This window comes from Silene latifolia, chromosome 10 (genome assembly GCF_048544455.1).
Source record: "Silene latifolia isolate original U9 population chromosome 10, ASM4854445v1, whole genome shotgun sequence".
NCBI lineage: Eukaryota > Viridiplantae > Streptophyta > Magnoliopsida > Caryophyllales > Caryophyllaceae > Silene > Silene latifolia.
Genome location: NC_133535.1, coordinates 78,650,081 through 78,658,958, shown reverse-complemented (window position 1 = coordinate 78,658,958; position 8,878 = coordinate 78,650,081). Strand labels below are relative to the sequence as shown.

The following is an 8,878-nucleotide window of genomic DNA, read 5'->3' as shown; positions in this document are numbered from 1 at the left end:
ATTCTTTTCCTTACTCTAACACTCAGCTGCTGCTTCATCTGCTTCACCAGAACCTCTGGATGACTAACAACAGAATCAAACTTGCATCTATTCCTGGCCATCCACACAAGATAAATAAGAGCGGCCACACCAGCCCAAATGACTTGCTTTTTCATCAAACACTGAGATGGCAGTCCCCTGCACCACTCCATGTAATTCTGCTTAGGGATACAGCACTCCAACCAGTTATTCACCAAGTCTAAACACACCTGACTGAAAGGCCATTCAAAGAATAGATGGTTCTGAGTTTCAGCATCCATCCCACATAAGTAACACACAGTATCTCCATTGCCACCCAAATGCAACAGTATCTTTAGTATAAAGTCTCCCCTGAACAGCTAACCAGACAATAAATGAATGCTTAGGCACATTCATTCTATTGCAAGCTAACTTATGCCACCAAACAGTATTATGAGTACCCATCAACCACTTATAACCTTCAGCAGGAGTGTAGTTCCCATTATTCTTGCACCACTTACTGTTCTGGTAACCCAGTTTCAGTTTATCTTTCACTTTGCATATTTGACCCCAGGAAATAGGAGGACTCTTATAGTCTTATGATAACTTTCAGTTCCTTCACACAAAAAATTGAGCTACATGTAATGCAGAACTAGCTGGCTCAAAAACAAAGGTAAGGACCACGACACTCTTATTTACTAATTCCCAAGCACACTCACTACTAGATACCATGCTGCAATATTATAATTTGAATGCCATGAATCAATCTTGATATTCCATGGTCGCAACCAAATAAATGTTTATACCAGCTGCATACTTCCTTTATATTTGGAACTGATCTTAAATCATTCTCTAACCCAAATTCCTTCAATTTGTACACATTCACACCTAAGATCTTTGATATGCTAGAGCTCATAAACCTATCTATATCGCTCAATAATAGAGGCAACACAACATTTTCAAGAAAGTTCATGGAGTGAAATGTATTTAACATGATAAAAGATTTGAAGCTCGCCACAAAACATGGACGCTCAGAGTGCAGATTCTGATCGTAAAATCCTGTTGACTTAGAAGATTATTGACTGAAAAATAGTGTTAGTTGATTGAGTAGTTGCGGCAAATTAATCAGAAAATCCTGTTGAATGCTTGCACTGGTAAGTAGTCTTCTGAGCATTGATACTAAGTTTCCAAAGGAGCAATTGTTCCATATGCTAATAGATGTATAATTTGCCAAGTCAGTGAAGAATCTCATCCACATTTATTCTTTAATTGCATTGTCTCAAATGAAATATGGAGGCTACCCCTGCCAAATAGATAACTTATTTTTTTTATATTATTTTTTCTTTCTCTCTTTCATATATTATTTTCATAATTGGTATATACTAATTTTTTTTCTTTATTTATTTCCTAAGGTATATAATGGACAAGGAAGCCCCCACGAGCGGAAATGACCATTGTAAGAAGCCCAAACCTAAAGGGAGAGGTGCAACAACAGGTATAAAGGCCAAACGACCAAATAAAGGGCCTAAGCGTATTGATTTTGATAAGCACGGTAGGCCATATGGACCATGGAGGAGAGATTTTGTTAGAGATATTGGTAAGATCGCCCGAAATAATATCAAGATCACATATGAGGATTGGTTCAAAGTACCCGAGGGAATTAAAGATTCAATTTGGAAAGACTTAAAGGTTGTGTTTCATACACTAACTTTTGATTTTGATTAAGGACTTTTGATGTTTTTGCTTTCACAATAGTTTGCAGTTTGATGTTTTTTTTATCTTCGAGTTAATGGGATTTCTGAGCCATGTTTATGAATTCTTTTGATAGACCGAATGGAACCTCACTGATGATGCAATGCGCCAGAAGGTACTAAGTAACGTGGGCAAGAGTTTGAGGTTGTTTAGAACAAACTTGACTTGTTCTTTTATCACTAAAACAAGACAACAAAGGAGAGCCGAGCCTTTAGATGATCCTTTGTCCCTTTATAAAGGGATAACACCAGATGATTGGAAGGAGTTTGTGAGACAGCGAATGGATGAGAAATTTAAGGTGAATTACTTTATTGTTTGTTAATTGATATTCAGCTCTCTGTTTTTTTTTTTCAAGTTTATTACTAATAAAAATTATTGGTTTTATAATTAATAAATTGCAGGAAAAAAGTAGAAAAGCACAGGAATCCCAAAAGTGTAACTTGCACCGACATTATATGGGAAGAGCTGGCTATATGGGTAAGATGGAGGATTGGTATGAAGAAGAATTAAATGATGCCTTGGCTAATGATCTTGATCTTTGAACCCGAAGCTACTCGGAAAAATGTTACGAAACTTCTTGAAGATAGGGGTTATTTGTGGGTCAAAGGACATACCACTTCATCCAAGGACCTTTAAATCGCAAAACGCAAGAGTTGATAAGTGAAATAGTAAGTGAGCTTTAACAATTCATGATGATTTGTATTGATTGATGCATTTGTAATACAATTTAATGTTCTCCTTGTATGCCTTGTTATTTTTAATTTATTCGTCCTCATTTTCTAATTTTCAATTTGTTACAAACCCTAGATTGTGCTGCCTCTTATTAAAAGCAATTTGTAGTTGTAATTGTATTTTAATCAGCCTTGTAAATCCTATTTGTGAGCTATATAATCTCTAGTGTGTCTAATTATAAGTGTTATTCCAATCATTGTTTGTTTCTTTTAATTAAATCTCCAATTACTCAAACCCTACTTGTCTACTTGTTTGCTTTACAAATTCTGAAATTTTGAGGGTTGAAGAAACAGACCTGTGAATGACACCTAAAAAAACATCCGTATATTTTTTTTTCGGGCTGAAATGTCTGCTGTATATTGTATAATGGATCAAACTGAGAGTTATTCTTTGATGAGATTATGAAATTGAGCAAGTAAATTAAGGGTATGGTGTAAAATGTACTAGAAGGTTAGAACGTGAAATGCAAAGTATGAGCTTTGGTAGCCAACTGAAGAAATTGTGATCGATTTTGGGGACAAATACTGGGAGAATTATGTATCAGCAGGTGGACTGCAAAATTGATATAGAAAAGAAACATAAAAAGTTTGGTTTGGGGATTTTAGGATGAGAAGACTCATTACTCTTTGGTAATGGAAATTGGAATATAATGGAATAAATCAAAATGGCTCACTAAAGTGGCTGCTCTTCTTTCTTTTGTGAAGTAGCGGTCCTTCGATGCAGTTCTCGACGCAATTTTCATCTTGGGTCATTCGGAAATGACCTCTTTGTGTTGCTAACACAAGGGTAAGGTCACAGACATCCGACCCCCTTACCCCGCAATTTGCGGGAGCCATTGAGGCACCGGGGTAATGTTGTTGTTGTTGTCTAAAATATAATATTAACCCTGTTTTCATTTGAACAAATTATTATTGCAGTTATTTTTGTCTTAAATATTAACTCTGTTTTCATTTGAACAGAATTATTGGGAGGAGATGAAGAGAAAAGGGGACTTTGTTCCTTCTGGAAGAGAAGATGTGTTAGTTAAGGCCACTGGAAAAATTGATAGCCCTGGATTCACAAGAGGAATTGGAGGCTGTGTTGGTATTACTAGCTTTTTTGGAAAATCAAATAGTCCTGGAGTTAATAGGAAGTTGTATACGGAGGATGATTTTACGTCATTTAAGGAAGAGGTGACAAAACATGCAATGGATAAAGTAGAAAGCTTGGTTAAACAACATGTGTCACAAATTTTAAAGGATCAAATCCAACTGAAGTCGTCATATGACATTGAAATTAACAAGATTACAGACGTCTCCTCCTCTCTCCCTCTCGAGAGTAGTACTCATGCTACCAAGCTTAATGATCCCTTCGTTGAGTTAAAGGTATATAAAATATGTATGACCATAAATCTTACATATATATATATATATATATATATATATATTACTAGTTTAGTTAAAATTTTACATTTTCCTATTATTAATTATCGCAGGATCCCGTTCCATGTCAATTTCTTTTTTGCTTTGGTGAGACGGAGATCGTTGTCGCGAGGGAACATTTGGCCATGGGTAGAAGGTAAGTTGGTGCACAACTCACTATTGACATGTGAAAATGCTCACGTATCCATTGATAATATCATAGATGGGAAGGCATTACTTCCAATTCCTTGGGATGAACATGAAAGGGTTGGTGAGGTTGTCGGAAGTTTCGCACATGATGGCGAAATCATTGGTTTTATTAGGAGCAACCGAGGTAAAAAAATATGCAACTACTAATTTATCAACTATATAATTTTTTTTTTGTTTTTTTGCAAAGGTCAAGAAACTAATTAAGTGTTGTATTATTTCTAATTGCTAGGGTGATCCTAAGGCTAAAGATAAGGTTCAACGGATTAAGCCAAAAGACACTGATAATTCAGCAAAGATACGGCCGTCTGGTGGTGGTGGTATTAAGGAGGTTCAACTGGACGCGGTAATGGTAATGAACCACTTGTTAGATTTACTTGTAGGTGGTTTAGTTATTTTTTCTCTCTTATTTAGTTCTTAAAACTTGTAATCTTTAGGCGAAGGCAACAAAGAGCAAAAAGGGGCCACTGAATAAGGATGAGTTAAGTCGTTTGGATGTCCATTGTCAAAGATTGGAAGACATGATCTGTTATGCTTGTTCGGGAGGATATATGTTGTTTACTATAGAGATCGAGAAGATGGTCTATTCCTATGAAAGCCCGGTGAAGCTGATGATCATGCTTGATGATATTAGGGAGATGTTTAGATATGAATGGTTAAATATATCCATACTTCAACTTTGGGGAAGGTATCTTCTTATATGACTATGGGACTCAAGCTATTGTATTATCCATTTATATAATTTTTATGAATTTTATTCTCATAATAATGTAGCTTCTTATATGACTATGGGACTCAACTTGGAGTGACGGCAAAATTAGTTGGATTTTTGTGCCCCGATAGACTTTGCACATATATGCATTCCGAGGTTGAGACAGAGAGATACTTAACAGATGCTTTAAAAGCTCAAGAAAAGAAGAGATATGTGATGGGCGCTTTTTATGAGGCGTGAGTTTTACAATTTTCTTATTTTTTTCCTGCATTTCATCACTTAGCTCATGACCTAGTTAAAGGATTTATAAGTTTTTTTTTTATATAGCTCGCATTGGATGTTGGTTGTATTCTGTCTTAGAGATAATATTGCATATATTTTTGACTCGGATAAGGCGACAAAGAAGACATGGCAGATAAAAAGCTGCTTATCATGGTAAGTTCAATCGACTAGCTAACAACATTAAATTATATGTATGAATGATCGATAATATGATTACTTTTCATGTATTCAATTTCAGGGCTTGGAAAAGGTATTCTTTTAGGGCTGGAATACGTGATATGTCAAAAAAAAATGAACTCCAAATAAAAATGATTGAGGTATGTAGTTGTTTTCGTTAAAAATTCAATTACGCCGAATATAGCTGCCTTTGATATGAATTGTGCCTTGAATTGCCTTTGGTATGAACTAGTCTTGAGCTACCTTTGCTACCATTTTCTTGTTTGTATTGATTGGTAAGGAGTCTTTATAATTATATGATGGCAATGTTAAGAAGCCTTTATAGTTATATTAGGGTATGTTCCTTATTTATGGGCACATGTGAGACTTGGTTATTATTTTGTGTTTATGTTCCTTATAAAATAAGGATATGTTAGGGGTATGTTCCTTATAAAATAAGGAAAGATTCAAGGTTTTGACAAGTGAATATTAAGGACATATATTTGTATGTCCTTGTCACATTATCTATCTACTACTTTGTTGGTTTTGTATAAATGTAGTGCTCGAGCAAAAGCAACCTGATTGTCCTTGTTGGCTGTCTACTTACTATTGATTTTGTATAAATGTAGTGCCCTCAACAGCCGCAGAGTTATGAGTGCGGTTATTATGTTATGAAGTGGATGTATGATATTACTGTACGTTACGCATCATCAGAGGACGATATAGTAAAGGTAGCTTGATCTATTGTCTCGAACTGTTTGAATTTTTATGTATAGATATTGTTCGTATAGAATGTCCATGTGTAGATATTGTTCGTATTTTCTAAGTGTGGCCTAATAATCCTTGTTTTTGTATGTAGTGTATTTCAGGTTCGCAAATGACAATTGAACAAATGAACGAGGTTCGAGAGCTTTGGTCGCTTTATTGTGGAAGGAACGTCTAGAGTATGTATGATTTAGATTTCTAGAAATTGTAATTGAAAATACACATTTTGCGTCGTAGAAGCTTGTAGTGTACATTTTAAATTATTTTGAATGGACGGAATTGTATACGCTATGATATTTTTTTTGGTATAATAAATATGTAGTTCTGTTTAAAATTGTTGGAAGGAATGAGATGCAGGGTTGTTATTTTTATATTGATTCATTTTGAAGGCCCCAATCATCATTCTGAATCATACTACATCAGTCTCATACATCATTTTCAGACAAAACGATGTAAAATGCCATTTACATTACATCAGTTTCAAACAAAAACCGATGTAATTGAGACACTATTAACATCGCTTTTCGCCTATAACCGATGTTAATAATATATTATTTACATCGGTTTTAGACCAAAACCGATGTAATTAAACACTAGTAACATCGCTTTTTACCCATAAACGATGTTAATTTTATACTATTAACATCGGTTTTAGACCAAAACCGATGTAATTAAACACTAGTAACATCGCTTTTTACCCATAAACGATGTTAATTTTATACTATTTACATCGGTTCTGAAACCGATGTTTAGCTAAAAATACTAAATACGTCGCCCCCAGAAACATCGCCACAAAAGCGATGTAAATAGGGTAAAATAACCGATGTCAATGAGACTTTTTCTACTAGTGATGGATACGTAATAATAATAGATTTATACCCTTATTAGATACGTATACATTTAGCCAATATGAATTGAGAGTCGTTTGTAGGATTATAAACCGTGGATTTGACCTGACACTTGACTTTTGGGAGGCTTGTAGTTGGGGGGTTATATCAATGGAATTAGAACTATATGAGATATGATATTTGATAATGGATTTGCAATAGGCAAGAGAGAGTTGGTCATTTTTGGAATTTGGTAATGAACGTATGAGAGCACATTATGAGGTTTGATAGTTGAACTTCGGGACGAAGATCCCTTTTAGGGGGAGTGAATGTAACAATTGGGAATCTGAATAAGGAAAACGAGCATTGTATGTATGTGAGTAGCGTATCAGTAAACATATGAGTATAAGAGAGAGTATACAATAAAGGAAAACGTATGAGCCTGGTGTTAGAGGCGAGAATCATATTGCCATAATGAGAATGATGATGACAGTAAGAACCTCTAGAGAGTACTTGAGAATCGGTGATGAGACTTGAGGAAAGGAGATAGTGGAGCGTACTTCGGGGATGAAGTTCTTTTTAAGGGGGGAATATTGTAATACTCCGTATTTTATAATTATATAAATAATATTTATGTTATATTTTATAGGAGTTATGTATGAAACCAGGTAATTTACGGGCCCATGTCTGAGCCATTGGAGCAAAACGTTCGTTGTGCAATCTCATCAAATCATTTAAAGATTCCGAACAACTACCTTGCTAAATACACTCCTCTAACAAGCCACATACATTCTTTTACCTTGCTAGATACACTCATTTACGTTTCTAGATACACATCTCAAACAAGATAGATACACTCTTTTACCTTGCTAGATACACTTATTTACATTGCTGGATACACATCTCTAGCAAGCTAGATACACTTCTTTACCATGCTAGATACACTTATTTACCTTGCTAGATACACTCTTTTACCTTGCTAGATACACATCCCTAGCAAGATAGATACACTTCTTTACCTTGCTAGATACACATTTCTTGCTAGCTAGATATACATCATTATACGCTGTCCTTATTATTTTATTTACACTCTATAAATCGTACAATTTTTTTATTTTATTTTAAAAGTACTTGTGGGAGGGAGTACTAAATATAATCGTAGTAATTGTTTTAGGACTGAAGCTTTGTTCTTGTTTTATCACCCATCATGAACAAGAAGGATCATCTGCAAATTCTACTAGTACATTACTTAGTAAAAAATAATAAGATGAAACCATGTTTGAATATCTTCTGCTTGCTTCGCTTTTGATGTCACTCATCATACTTGTTCTGTCAAAAACATCAGAAACCCAACTTCCACGACACTGGTTTCAAACAAACCAACATAGACTTTCTCGAGGGCATCCATATGCTTGCTTCGCTTTTGTTGCCAATACATGGACTAATAAAAAACATGCCAAATTTGAAATGAACTCACAACTTAATCCACAGAAAGCACCAATTTCACGTTATCATGACTCATAAATTACAATTATGTCCACTACTAAACTGAAAGCAAATTACAACATTATTGAAACCAAGTTCATCTGGGATTTCCAATTTAGTTTTATAAGTGTTGCAAAATAGCAAACTCCAGAGATATGAAACTACATTAGAAAGCTCTAAAAATACTACGTGTTGCTTAGTGAAATAGACCTACACATATAACACCTACGGTATGAACTGCAACGTCTAGTGCAAGCCTGAGTTCGGTAGTTTACCTGACCTAAAACCATGGAATAACAAATTAGCATCAGTTTTTCAAACTAAGGTAATAAATGTCGGACATTTTGTTAATCAATCAAACTAAAAACGAGATGGGAGTAATAAAATTAATCAAATTGAGAACTCCTCAAATCATGGAAAGTCAAAATGTCGAGTACAAGAAAAGTGAGAACATATCCTATATACTAGAGGTCTAGCAACGTAGGTGACTTCTCAATGGACACACAAGAGTGAAGCATGTCTTTTAACGGGGTAGCTAAGCATGTAATGGCGTAACTTCTTCG

At 34.9% G+C, this 8,878-nt stretch overlaps 1 long non-coding RNA gene across 1 annotated transcript; it reads left to right on the top strand.

The window, feature by feature from the left end:
- Nucleotides 1-1,517: 1,517 nt before the first annotated feature.
- LOC141609042 (uncharacterized) lies at nucleotides 1,518-5,963 on the top strand. The gene is made up of 4 exons (XR_012527158.1): nucleotides 1,518-1,686; nucleotides 5,128-5,235; nucleotides 5,321-5,399; nucleotides 5,868-5,963. It is a non-coding gene; the product is annotated as an uncharacterized LOC141609042 (long non-coding RNA).
- Nucleotides 5,964-8,878: the final 2,915 nt, after the last annotated feature.